Raw genomic sequence first — 14,653 nt, forward strand, 5'->3', positions numbered from 1 at the left:
CTCTTTCCATATAAGAGGTTCTCCTCATAGAGCTCAAAGTCAGTAAACCTCATTCAACTGTGTCTTTGTTTGCAGCATTATTGTTTCTGACTCAGAATGCTGTGGGTTCAGATTCTCACTCAAGAATGAAAATCAAGGTTGATGTTCCACCACGGAATTTTCCACTGTGAGAGGTACTACCTTACAGATGAGCTGTTGAATGGGGATCCCCATCTAAGGTAGATGTACAAGATCCCATGGCATTATTTTGGAGAAGGGCAGAGCAGTTGGCCCTGGTCACTATTCATCCCTAAGTGAACATCAAAGAAACAGTTATCCTGCACTTTAACACATTACTGTTTGCAGGATGCTATTGTACAAATAGGTTCCTGCACTTCCGACATTACAAAAGTGACTCCACTTGAAAAGTATTTATTGGCTTTGGGATGTCCTGGGATTATGAAGGCAAGACTTTCAAGTCATCTTTAATTCTGAATACTGACTTTATCATCAAAAATAAGTTAATGTTAAAACCATGTCTTTAGGAATGCTTAAAGCCAATACTAACTTTGAAACTAGTCACTACTTTGTAAACAAATGTTGCAAAAATCACGCCGATAAAACTTTACTATTAATTATTTTTGATTGCTGTTAGCCAGGACAACTTCATATTCACCTTTCATTGAACTGTTTGTATTTACTGGAACTCGCAAGCTAGGCTTTGGGTTAACATGCAGCTAACTGTCACTCTCAATCCTGGATTGAAGTGTAATTCTAGACTTCAAATCTTGGGGCTATAATTTGATGCGAGAGTGCAGTGCTGGAAAGGCACTGCAGGTCAGGCAACATCTGATGAGCAGGAGAATTGACATTTCAGGCATAAGCCCTTCATCAGGAAGTTTGTAGTTTGATGCTACAATATTGTGACTTAGAAGCAAGGAGTTGTCAAGCGACCTATAACACAATTCAACATTGTGGCATAGTCAGGACAGCTGTCATTATGTTCCACTTCTCCGGTAAAACTGACAGCCACTTTTGGAGTCTGCACTTGTGCAAAATAAAACAGAAATCGAGATGGTGCTCTCAGTGACTCTATGATCATGAAGGATATTAAATGTTATCTTTTTGGTTTACTGTATGAATACTGCAGTATTGTTGGCTGCTTATCTGCCCGTTGATAGGATTGTTGCATGCCTAGAGATCCCATTTAGTTGATGCAAGATTTAAATTGCTGCCAGGAATGAGAGAAGTTATTGCGTTACTGATTTCCTAAGCAAAGGAAAACTTCTTTCCCTATTTAGTCTGCTAAAGGAATTGGCTCACATTTCATGCATGCTACATAAAAATTGCTGTAAAAAAAAACATAACCCAATTGTCGAATTTAATTTTATTGTGGGTTTTAATTTAATTGTTCCCTTTACATCAAATACTCCAGTGGCAGGGGATATTGCACACAATATCTGAAAAGCACTACATAATACTTTCACTGAAAACTAAGTTCTACATTAGATATGACTGGTTAGAATTTTGCAGGATTATAAGACATAAATACCATACACAGCTGCAGTTTGACACATAAAACATTATTCAGATAATGGGAGGATTGTGAGTTGCTGCTCAGCCAGCTGTGAGGCTGGTGCTTTCCATATTTGGAAGATAAAACTGCATGCAAGTGTTTAAGCAGATATTTTATGTTCGCAGTCTATTCATTTTTACAAGTCATCAGCGGAACATCTGTGAATTAAGGATGAGAGTAAATTTGGACAGTCACAAGATTGGTTGCAGTCACAGAATTGGTTGCAGTCACTTACCCGGGCATTAGACATGAACAGTTTTTGGTCACTATTACTTTGTAATGTCACAAACATCCCATAAACAGTATCACTTAGTAAATCAACTGACATACCATCATGGTCACTGCTACAAATGTGGTGCCTCACACACAAAATTCAACTTTTATAATGAGATTCATTTTAAAAACACACTCAGAACTCCAAACACACATTTATTCTGATGTCTAAAAGTGAGCAATTCCCTCGCCATTTTTACTATCACAATTTTATCATACATAATTGTTCTTATAATTAAAACAGATTTCTCAACGTATACCCGTTTGATCCACAAACTACCATCAACGGGCACCTGTTTGTAGTAAGGTGGAAATGAGTGGCATTGTAAACTTTAAACATGCAAGTGGATTATGAACAAATGTTTCATCAAAGCCTAGTGTATTAGTTTGGATACAGTATATAAATCTGGAAGAAAATTAACCATGGCAGGATATCAGCAGATTGTCTATTTCAAAAAAAATGATTGGTTGTTGGAATGTAACATGTTCAAACCCACTTAATTATGGCAATTCATCACAGCTAGCTCTTTGATCCTCAAAATCCGTAGGAACCATCAGAAAGAAGTACGCAATCATTTTCACCTTACTGACATTGTGAGTTTGAAGGCTTTTAACCAATTATCACACTGAAAAAAATTGTACGAATTGTTAAATTCAGGCAAACTAATTTCATAAAATCTACCATGAAGTTTCCATGCTTTCACAGCACAAAAGTTTGGCTTCTTACCAAGATCCTTTTAATATTGACATTTATTACCATAGTGAAATCTCACAATTACACAGCGATGAATTGTCTGACTTAGTAAAATGATCTTCATGTCTGCAGGAAATACAAACATGAAACAGCAAAACAAACATGGGTGCAATCATAAAACGTAACTCGCTTTTTTCTCTTACAAAATGCACACTTTGACTATCAGAGATTTACCCCCCTTTCCCATATTTCTGTATTTGTTGTCATCATTTTAATTCCATGCTTTCCTACTGCATTTGAATCTCTTTTCTGAAAGCCAGGTTTTGAAGTTTCATTTATATGCTGAAAAAAGTGACTCCTATGGAATATCCTACTGGTTTTCAGAAAAAAATGAATGAAAAGGAAGACCTGGGGAAAGGGTCCTGTGGGAAGTTCAGCTTTAAAAGTACAATGCATTTGAAGAAATGCAGCCCTATGAAAAAGTGTACCACGAGCAAAATGTCATGTACTGCTGTACATTTGTGTACCTTGCTCTAGGCAAATAAGTATGCAACCTTGAACCAGTACCATTTGAAAAAGTGTAAAGATGCATTCAAAGGAAATTGAAGCAAATCTCCAAAAACATTTTATACAGGGACATCAATTAAACAGCATTCCACATGCACATTCTCTCAACGCTTTCAATGTTCCTAACACATGATAACACAACTATCTACCTAGAGGATTCATTATGATTCCAAAGAGTTGTAGGGAAGAGTTGTATCTGAAACAGTCATAACAAACTCATTTCAAAAATAATAAATTAGAAGTTTATATTACAAAATCTTTAAATGTAACCCTTGGTTTTAGATGAAAGCCATACAGTGCTGAAGCAGGCTTTTCAGCTCTTCATGCTTTTGCTACTCTTTCAAAGAGCTATCCAATTGAAAAAGGTTTAATATAAAAAAGAAATGCGGTAGCTCTGATCTCACAGTTTATAATTTTGTAGCTATGGATTGTAATGGAACTAAATCTTTAAAACTGCTGTGTTCAAATAAATTAGTAAAAAACAAAAGTTACTAGTATTAAGAAATTGGAGTCACAAAACCAAGGCTATCACATTTCTCATGTCTGTTTTCAAAGCTGTGCCAAGGATGGTCCCCTGTATGAAGAAACATTTCAATAATTTGCTTGAATCTTTTGAATAATATTTGTATTTCTCCATGATTCGAGAAATCATGCTAGTCAGATGTGCAATGAGCACAAAGGGAAGGAAGTGGGTGGTTTGGTGTCACATTTGGACTTTGATAAAATGCCTCCCACCTTCAATCTGCTTCCAGCCTCTGCTACACTGTTCTTCAGCCAACTAGTAGAAGATATGTAGAAATAGTATCAGGGCTTGACTTGTTTAAAAATCCTGTCTTTGAAGGAAACATCAAGGGCTTCATTTGCACCTTGCCCTGACAGTGTGGCTAACAAGAGGGCTAGAATGTGGAGTTGAATTCCCTCACCTCTAGTAAATTATGTCAGAGGACCATGGCACAGCAATAACAGTCTTAGACAGCAGCAGCTTTGAGCAGCTCAAACAAGTCAAATATAAAATACATGGTCACTGACGTTTTAAACTTCTACATAATTATAATTAGGATACCAAGGGTGAAAAGTTGTCCTTTAAAAGGAAGGAATTTAACTTAGCTGGCATTTAACAATACAGATACAAAACAAACACTTTTAGATTACCTAAAATTACTTGGAGTTTTGGCATTAATTGCAGAAGCTAAAATTAAGAAAAGGTGTTTTGTTTTCAAATAGCAGAAACAAATAATTTAAAACCATGTGCTTCAGTAAACCTTCTTAAATAACCTGCTTGGAAAAATATCTTCAAATAAAATACCACAATAACAAAACTTTATAATACAATGTAATATTGCATAAGTTGAGTATCTGAAGCCACATGAAAAATTTGACTCTGATGAAGCCTGCCCACATTAGGAAAGCTGTGTACAAAAACAGTGCAAACATAATGGTGCTTTCATTTTCTGTTAAAACAACTTTGCATCACACTTTTGTTCACATAAAGTATTTAAAAATAAAACAATCAGCTTTTTTTCCTTTTTTAAAAAAAAGTACTATACAAAAATGAGGTCATATCTGTGGGTAAGCAGCTATTTAAATTGTATATCGGACAAGGTTACAACCAGTGGGGTCAAGGGTCACCTAATTCCAGACTAAGGCTCATTAGTTAGATCCAACAGTGGGTATTTTTGACCACAATGGAGAAGGAAGTTAAATCAGATATGAAGGGTTATGAAAAGGTCAGTAAGCCTACACTGTCCTCATGCAGTTATTTTTCTGGGAATCAGTGTCAGGTGGAAAATGCAATTAAAAGTAATGATCCGTGTTTGTAAGTAGTAATCTGTATAGGTGTTCTGGAAGGTGTATACACTAGCTATACGGTATCCCTGCTTTTCACCAAAGTAGTTACGAGGCCATAATATTTAAATCCCAATTTAAAATTTCAATATAGAATTCAACATTTAAATGATAGATGATACCATAATCCAATGAAACTTTTGGCTGCAGGTGAATACCTGCAAATATTTCAGTAAAGAAACTGCTGTCAAACTGGTATAAAAGAGAAGTATATCCTTGTTACAAAGATGTAGACAGCATCTTGCTCTCAGCCATTCAATCTTTAACTGAGAAACTGCAAACCATGAAATGGCAAACATACAAGGTTGATTCCAAACTACCAGAAGGTAATGGGCTTCAGATTATCATTAACATTTCATTTTCACATCTTATGTCGCATTGAGCTTTATAGTGCACTACTGTTTATTGGCTTAATCAAGATCCCATTATGACTTGTTTGAACCTGTAAGCATTTATTAACCATTTCAAAGCCTGTGCTTCTCCTAAATTGAATATTCCCTGATTCAACAAACCAAATGTGTTTACCAAAAAAACACATTCTTAACTCAAAAATATCACATTCACAAAATGTGCAAGCTTCCTTACTAGTTTTACTAGGAAAGTAGGAACTAAAGTATGACCAATCTTTACAAAGAGATTTGCAATTGTCTTGATATCTAAATGGCATATGTAGACTCTGATTACACTGCTCAGTGGATGCTGAACTGCTAATGAATACACCATCTGACTAAAAATAGCTTTATTTTTTCCAGCCTTACTTCAATCTTCAACTAACCAATGAATATCATCTTCTACAGACATATTTAAACAGTGGAAGTTAATTTCTGAAATTTCTGGTATTTCCAATAGCAATATCCCTAATGGAAATTCAGTATGGTACAACATGAAATTGCCTAGTTTATTCCCCCCAAAACAAGCAGCACTTCTTTTTAACCAGTACAATATAAGAAGATTTTGTTTGAGTGCATCCCTGTTTTTGACACTGTATTCCCACACTTTTCAAGTTAGGGAGAAGAAATGCATTCAACCTTTCTAAACCCTTTATATAACAAAAAGCTACAATTCTGTTCATCATACAATCTGGTATACTTAGACTTACACCTGTACAATTGTGTCTTGAGTTTGTTTTCAGGTGAAACTAAATTTTATGGTTACAAATGTTGTGCAGGTACAACATGTTGAAGTAGTTATGGCAAAGTGCTTTTCCACTGTTGGATCTTTTTCAAATAGAATTTGAAATAGACAATTCAATTTTGAACTGTACAACATTAACAATATTACATCAGTGACTGCACATTATAAGATCATGTAAAACATGGATGTAATATTCAATTATAAGGATTTCTATAAGGTGATTTTTTTTAGCATTATAAATGGCCAATGGTTTAGCTAGTTACAAGAGCACACTCTGCCCAAATCAACATCATTGATCCACCCATTAAACCTTAATTGATGTTTTTGGTTATAAAAATAAATAATTCTTGCAACAAGAACGGAGGGTCCTCATTAATAGGTCCTCATTAATAATATGTTAACGTAACTTAAAAAGAAGAAAACTTTCTGCATATTTGGAATGATTCTTCTTCAATATTCCAATTCTACCTGAACCTGTGCTTGCTTAAAAAAAATTAGAAAATAAAGCATACATCACATTTTAACATATGCTATGACTGGTCTTAAGGATATTGTAGGGTCATATACACATACAAACACACTCACACCCACATACTTCACAGCATTACCCAAACTACTGTCCTATACTGATCTTTACTGCTGATCTGTTGTCTGCCTCATTTTTTTTAAAAAGTGCAACCTAGATCACAATACATTCAAGTCACTGTCTAAGGCAAAATGACTAGTATGTGTACTCCCAACTCCTTTGGTTTCTGCTTAAGTATATTAGCTGTCTTTTTTTTTAAGCATGCAGTTTTATCAAGGCTTAATGGCAATATGCCATGTTCATATGCAGAATTACATCTGTCAAGAAGCTGGTACACAGGGAACATGCCTTAGTTAAATATCTCTGCATATTAATGGGCGGTGGGTGGATGGGTTGGTTACGTGAATAGGGTTCAAAATACTTGTGAGTTTAGCACATGTTGCATTACCACATGGAGTTGTGTACTGCCTTTGCACAGCATTGTAGTCATTAAAAAGCTAAATTTCACACATTTCAATTATTGTTGTGGTGGTTTATTTTGTGTAAAAGTTCTGTCCCCACAGGTAAGAATCATGTAGCTTTTCTTTCACTAAATCAGTTTCTTCAAAACATAAAAATCTTGAACGAGGATCAACCACAGCCCAAACGTAATGGATACGGAGCTTGGCTGATTCAAGTATTTTAAACCCTGTTGTTACTTGTTTAGGAATACGAAAGTGTTGCCTTAGCATAGGAACTAAATAGTCTGGAAAGTGTTACACGCTAGTGACCTGTATAACAAATCTATCGTACAATATTCAGCAGACACTTATTTATATCTGCTTTCCCTCATTTTTTTAAAAATTTCCATTTGAGTGCTTCCCCTTAGACAACTGGTTGAATGTTCTGGTTATATGGGACTCCCAGTTACAATTCGATCTTGCACGCAGGGAACGATTCATCTTGCATGACGACAGTGCTGCTACTTGCTAGTACCATGATGTTCAGGTCCTGTTGCTTCTCATGCGTTTGCTGGTACCATTCCCTCATGACTTCTGAGTCATGGGTTGGGATTAAAGTAACCTAAAATCCAACAGAAAACCACGATGAAACTCTACTGCAGGTACAATCCACGAAACAATCAAGTCTCTGTTAATCATGATTCAATCAGTTATGAAGATATGAGGAAAGTGAAGTCGATGAAATAAGTTGCCAGCTCTGAGTACTGACCCTTTATTAACACTCAAAAGAGAGGTGAATAAGTTCCTGGCTGGAGCAGAATTCGCATCTTACAAAATGCAGCAGAAACACAATTTCATTAATGTCAAAAAGTCCTCTATGGTATTTCTCAGCAATGACTTTCAAATAAAATTCCAACTGAATTATTTAAAGACATATTAGGCAGATCACAAAAAGCTTTGATAAATAAGTTTCATGAACTGTTTAAACAGAAGAGAGAAATATGGAGGGAGGAGGGAGGGAGTTGTATTGCTCAGGGCCAACGCAAAGAAGGAACAAACAGTTACTAATTGGGGGAACAATGAAAATTCAGGATACTTAACAGGCTAGTATGAGTGCAGAGATTTGAACAGGAGTATTATATATTTGAACAGGAGACAGAGAGGTGCAATCTTGTAGAGGGATTTGAAAAAAAAATCAAATTTTAAATTTGAGGTACTGATGGACCAAGAATCATCATAGATCAATAATTAAATGGTGATTTGTAGTTCACTCTTTTTATCTCGCACTTTTCAATAGCAGTGTTAGATTTTCTAACTTTCAATCCCTTGGGATCGCTTTAAACCATGGTATTTCAGAATCATTGAGATATATAGTACAGAAACAGGCCCTTCAGCCTGACTTATCCATGCCAACCAGGTTTCCTAAACTGAACTAGTCCCATTTGCCTGCATTTGGCCCATTTGCCTCTAAACCTTTCCTCTCCATGCAACGAACCAAATGCCTTTTAAATGTTGTAACTGTTTTCACCTCTATCATTTCCTCTGGTCATTTGTTCCATATAGGCACGACCCTGCATGTGAAAAAGATACCCCCCAGCTCCCTTTTAAATCTTTCTCCTCTTACCTTAAATCTCTAGTTTTGGACTCCCTTGGCTATTCACCTCATCTACACCCCTCATGGATTTTATAAACCTCTATAAGGTCACTCCCTAGCCTTCTATGCTACAAGGAAAGAAGTCCCAGACTATCCAGCCTCACCTTATAACTCAAATGTTCCAGTAGTAATTTTGTTTGCAGCCTTTCCAGTTTAATAGCATCCTTCCGATAGCAGGCTAACCAGAATTGTATGCTGTACTCCAAATGTGGCCTTACCAATGTCTTGTACAGCTGTTAAAATTGATAAATCAAACCACTGCATCCAGCATCTCTGCAGCTCTTTCTTTTAGATCCCCAGGATGCACACAAAGTATCTCAGAGATTTACTGCCATTAATCCTTTAAGTTTCTTTAATATTCTTTCTGCGCGGGTATTAATTACTTTAAGTTCCTCACTCATGTTGGCCCTTGGGTTAACCTCTATTTCTGGCCTGTAATTTGCCTTCTCTTGAAAGGAAAAAACACCGATGGCAATGAGACCATTAATTGGCCACATATGATCCTCAGTAGGAATACCCAGCTTTCAAAGCTGCCTGTATGGTTGCCTAAACTCCAGCCCTATATTAATAAGTCAAAGAGGAAACCAAAATGCTTAAAGATAATTTTAGCAATTAGGATTTAGGAATTTCATTTGAGGACGCAGTAATGTTGAATATTACAAGAAATGAGAAAGGGCAAATGTTACAAGACTTCCAAGGAACAAGATGTTATTGCTTCATTGAAGATCACGTAAGAAATTAAGCCACAGAAACTCAGTCATTATACTGTAAGAACAAACAGGAGAAGGCTTAAGAGCTCATCACAGTAATACAGCCAGCAATGAGGTTCATTAGCATATTCCTGGTGGACGTGCCCATTTGTAGTTATTGTAACTTCAGTGTTCACTCCAACTTATCTGTAGTAACATTAATGGGAAAACAACTGCATACGGTACAAATAAAAGTTTACAATATTGTAAGTATGCTATTCAATGGGATTCATTTGGAAAATTAGATAAAAATGAAATATTTTGAAAGAAAGAATTTTGTAAGCATACCTGCATATTACTACTCCACTGAGACTTGCCCTCCAGGAGAGCATCCAGTACAGCCCTGCTTGGTTCATCCGCTGCATGGTCATTTCCACTCACTACATAGTAGGAAGATCTCACTCGTTTGAAAAACTCTGCATCCACAGTCTTGGCACTGCAGTGATTTGGAATGTATACCAGGTCAAGGTACACAGGAGGTCCTGGAGGCACTGATGGCATGCCTGCTGCCTTACTGCTGCTGGAAGCTTTAATAGACAGAGGACAGTATTTCACTCGAATGGCATTACAAAAATTAATTCTACTGAACAGAAAGAAAATGTCATGTTTTTGTTCTAAACACAATAATCCACCAACAATACTTAAATCAATTACTTTTTTGCCCAGTTTTTCCATGCATCTCCTTGAGGTTTGTATTAAGTATATTCTAGAGGTGGTGCTGCTTATACAGTATAACATTGATCATGTGATTCATCAAGCCTAGACAGTGCACATTGGTAGACAATTCAACCACTGAAGGCCTAACACTTCTTATCTAAATACAGGAGGCATCTTTTGCCTTGTATTATTATTCCAAATGGATGGTATCACCTTACTACCAATGATCTGTTCAGCCTCATATTCAATTCTATTTTGAAACCAACTAAAGCTTCCAATCCATTGCACATTCCAAAGGAAGCACCAAATTGTGATTTAGAACAGAAATGACAATTTTTTTTTTGTCCTCCTTAAGCTACAGTTCTGTGAGCTTCAGTTCTTTCTGGGTGAGCTCAGTAAGGTCAACTCTAACAGAGAACTGAATTGGAGGCTTTTATAAATGAGTTCCCAATCAAATGATCCCTTTACCCAATGATGGGCAAAGTTCATCACTTGTTGTAGATTTTGAAAGACATAGGGACATTTTTGAACAGCTTAATATTCCCTTGAACTAAATGAATCCCATCTCGACAAATGTTTCAATAAATATGGGGCTGATAAATAGGATTATTCCAGATTAAATTGTAGCCATCCTTTGTGCACAATCATAAAATATGGAGAGATCAAAATCATTAAACGTTGAAGCACTGAATCATCAAACACCACATCTGAGGATTGTTGAAAGTGTTTGCTGTGAAATCTTTCTGAGGAGATAATGATACAATGGTAATGATCCCTCGACTTCAATATCACTAACCCTGCATGGCCTGTGCACTGTCTCCTCAGATACCCAGGCCTCCTGCTTTCAACCACCTTCACCAGCACCAACAGTCCAGGGAAGACCAGGATGAGCAGACAGGGATGTGAGAGGCAATGGCAGCTACTCCATGGGGATCTAGTTGCCTTAAGCATGTGATGGTCTGGCTGCCTCAATAAACAGGCTGGTGCTGGCATTGACAGACAGGTCCAGGTACAGTCCATCACCACAGCCAGTGGGCCTCAGGACAAAGGGCTGTGATGGGAGAGATGGGTACTGGCCACTTACTCCAGATCTCCTTTCCTCTCAAAAAGAAGGGCAAGTGTCTGAAGGGAACCCAGCCGGAGGAAATACATGCCCCTCAGAAGTCTCTTCTCAGGACATTCCTGAAGTGGCAGCACCATCCACTATACTCTCTCCACCACCTCTCAGCCTTGGACATTCAAGTTGAGAATTCACTTGACTCTGGCACAAGATCCTTGTCCAGACACAAACACCTCCTGGGTTTACCTGATCAGATCTCCAGGGCCAACAGCTCCTCCAGCTCAGCTGCAGAAGCTGGTACATCACTGAGATGCAGCGGGAGGGAAAGTAAGAAAGAAACCTATTACAGCCGTTTTGATGGCATGGGTGAACAATGCACTGTATATGAAGTACCACATTTGTACTGTTTTGTATTGCACCCATTTATTGAGTCTCTGCGTAGCCCTGAATATTACTGTGCTAACACAACGCCTAACTTCATGTCCATGCTGGATGCATCATGAATAGAGTCTGTTGCCACATATGAAAACAAAATGAACAAGGTGCACACAGGGACATGGGTTATTGCCTCTCGTGCTAAAATATTGATATTCTGCCCCTGCCCTCTGTTTCCAGAAGTGTTTATCTGAATGAAGAGGTCAGTGATAACTGGGGCACATCTGTGATCAGGACATGGCTCTGTGTGTAACGTTGATTTGTGGGCTTTGTAGACCCCCCGCCCCCCCCCCTCAGAGCATGGGACACTTACTCTCTTCCACTCCATGTATGTCTGCAGCCATTTTTCTCCCCAATATATAGTTTCAAATTTCACCACAATGGAAGATGACAGTGAGCACATATTAGCTATTGGCTTCCAGACTCTGTCTCTACAAGTCAGTGAGGCCTCTGAATGTTCAGAACCTCTCCTGATAGCCCTTCCCATGAATTCCATAGGCTTCTCACCTGCCCAGGTCTCCACCTAACATGGCCACATGAGTCTTCACTTACCCACCATTTCCCCCTCAGTCCCTGAGCTGACCATGCCAAGTGCAGAGCCCTGGATGAGAGGTGACCAGACCCCTGACTGACGCCTATACATCTCCAGAACTGCATTGCCCTAGTTCCTCCAAGCCCCAGACCAGCTGCTATAGAGTCATTGACAGACCATGACCCTCTCTTGAATGAGAGGCACAGACTGAGATCACGCTGATAAGATATCTAACTATAACCAATCTCCTGGACTGGTATCGGCTGCTCTTGAATCACTGTGCTGGGACCCCTGACTGATTGGTGCCTCATAGACTACTCTCCTGAGCCTTTGAGACATGGCTGCCTGTTGTAGCACGTGTGGTGTGTTTGCTGCTTAAGCTGCTGGCACATGGTGCAGGTGTGAGTTTGATGTAGCTGAAAATGTGTTGCTGGAAAAGCGCAGCAGGTCAGGCAGCATCCAAGGAACAGGAGAATCAACGTTTCGGGCATAAGCCCTTCTTCCTGAAGAAGGGCTTATGCCCGAAACGTCGATTCTACTGTTCCTTGGATGCTGCCTGACCTGCTGCGCTTTTCCAGCAACACATTTTCAGCTCTGATCTCCAGCAACTGCAGCCCTCACTTTCTCTCAATGAGTTTGATGTAGCACAGTGTCCCTTGTCAGAGGAGTGCTGACCAGCAAGGCCCGGTATGCAACTGAGCTAACTGGCAAGGTAAGGCAAGGCGTGGATGTTGCGACCTTGTAGGGAGGTGTTAAGTGAGCGACTGCAAAGAGAGAAAGCGATCAACCCTGACATGCTTCCTCTTCCAAACCATGGGCTGGTGCCTGTCCCTCCACAGAAACTATCCTTGCAGTAGCCTTTTGATGGTTGCTGGTGCTTCCTGCTGATGGATCAGAGAGTTAGCAATGAGGATCATGAGGGTTTTGCTATTGTTGGACGCCAACTTCAGCGGGTCAGGGTACACGTAACTGTTGCATATGGATTATGATCTGAGACTCTGGTGCTGAGGAGCACAAACCTTCCTTGCAGCCATCAATGAACTGATGGTGCTGGATACCCACTCTGACTTCCATGTTGAGAATTCTTGATATCTGGCTTGCTCAGGGCAGCTGGGAATATGGGAAGCTGAACATTAGTGAAGTGAATCATGTCATTAATAAGGCATTGAACAAGCTATAGCCCCACTGAGTTGGTAACTCACCACTGCTAGACAGAAATATGGCTCACTGTTGAGTAAATGCATAAAAGATGGGGCAAGTTGCTCCCGAGGACAGGATAGGCTGTACTTCTCATGTGATTCTGCCACAAATCTCACCGGCGCTCATATTGCTGAGGTCCCTGTTAGATTCTACCCTTAACTGTTCACTTTCTGGGCAGGGCAGGTTGAATGATATTCATTATCAATGATCAAATTGTTGAAAGTGCGCACACTTTTAACTGCAAGATATAACTTCGTTAATGGGAAATTGATGTGTAAATGCAGCAACTTCATGAAACTCAGGGGAGGTTAAATAGAAGATGCTGTCTTCATGAAGCTAGTGGCACAGCTTTGCAAACTGGCCAGAAACTTGCAGTGATTTGCAATTCTTGAGGTGTCTGTGCCTTCCTTGTTCCAAAATGTTGGCTGATTTGGGTGTTAATATAAAATGCAATTCAGATAGAAGAACCTTTGCCAGAAAATCTAGTCCAATTTTTCTGATCTCAACAAAAGATCAATACATGAAGCAGTAACTGGTCTCTTTTCTCTCAATATTGACTGAGTTGCTTTTCCCTTCATTTTTAGCTTTTGTTGTAGACATTACTAATCATTCTTTGTTTTCAACATTATCTTGTTTCATGCACTTACATTTTTAACCGCAAGATTTAACTTTCTGTTACATCGTTAATGGGCAAAAAAAAACTGACCTTGGGGTCACAGGTATTCTGCACTGTGAAAACTCTGTGCAGAGACATATCACAGAATCCCTACAGTGTGCAAGCAGGCTATTTGGCCCATCAAGTCACACTATCCTCCAAAGAGCATCCTGCCAACATTGGCCAGAATGTTAGGTGTCGGGGAATGGGTCTGGGTGGGTTGCTCTTTGGAGGGTCGGTGTGGACCTGTTGGGCCGAAGGGCCTGTTTCCACACTGTAGGGAATCAAATCAAATCTAATCTAACCCTGTATTTTCCATGGCTAATCCATCTAACCTACATTTCTTTGGACTGTGGGAGGAAACTGAGGCATCCAAGGGAAACCCACGCAGACACAGGGAGAATGTGAAAACACCACACAGTCATCTGAGGGTGGGATCGAACCCAGGTCCGTGTGAGGCAGCATTGCTAACTACACAGCCACCGTGCTGCCCAAATATTTCAATTTAAATTTCGCAGTTGAGCATCCAGAAGAGAGTGGTGCTTCCAGTGCTGTTCACCAGGGCTGCTACCATCCCAGTCAATCAGGACGAGGTCAGCCCTGGCGTACACAAGAGAGACTGAATATGTGAGGAACTGCTCTTCCAATCAAAGCTCTGCCTGTTTCACATTTCTCCA

The 14,653-nt window shown here is 39.1% G+C and overlaps 1 long non-coding RNA gene across 1 annotated transcript; it reads right to left on the reverse strand.

Moving 5' to 3' along the window:
- Nucleotides 1–1,351: 1,351 nt before the first annotated feature.
- LOC122548004 lies at nt 1,352–12,525 on the reverse strand. Its single transcript, XR_006311146.1, has 2 exons — nt 9,726–12,525; nt 1,352–7,656 (listed from the first exon to the last, which is right to left on the reverse strand). It is a non-coding gene; the product is annotated as an uncharacterized LOC122548004 (long non-coding RNA).
- Nucleotides 12,526–14,653: the final 2,128 nt, after the last annotated feature.

This window comes from Chiloscyllium plagiosum, unplaced genomic scaffold, assembly GCF_004010195.1.
Source record: "Chiloscyllium plagiosum isolate BGI_BamShark_2017 unplaced genomic scaffold, ASM401019v2 scaf_3982, whole genome shotgun sequence".
Classification (NCBI taxonomy): Eukaryota; Metazoa; Chordata; class Chondrichthyes; order Orectolobiformes; family Hemiscylliidae; genus Chiloscyllium; species Chiloscyllium plagiosum.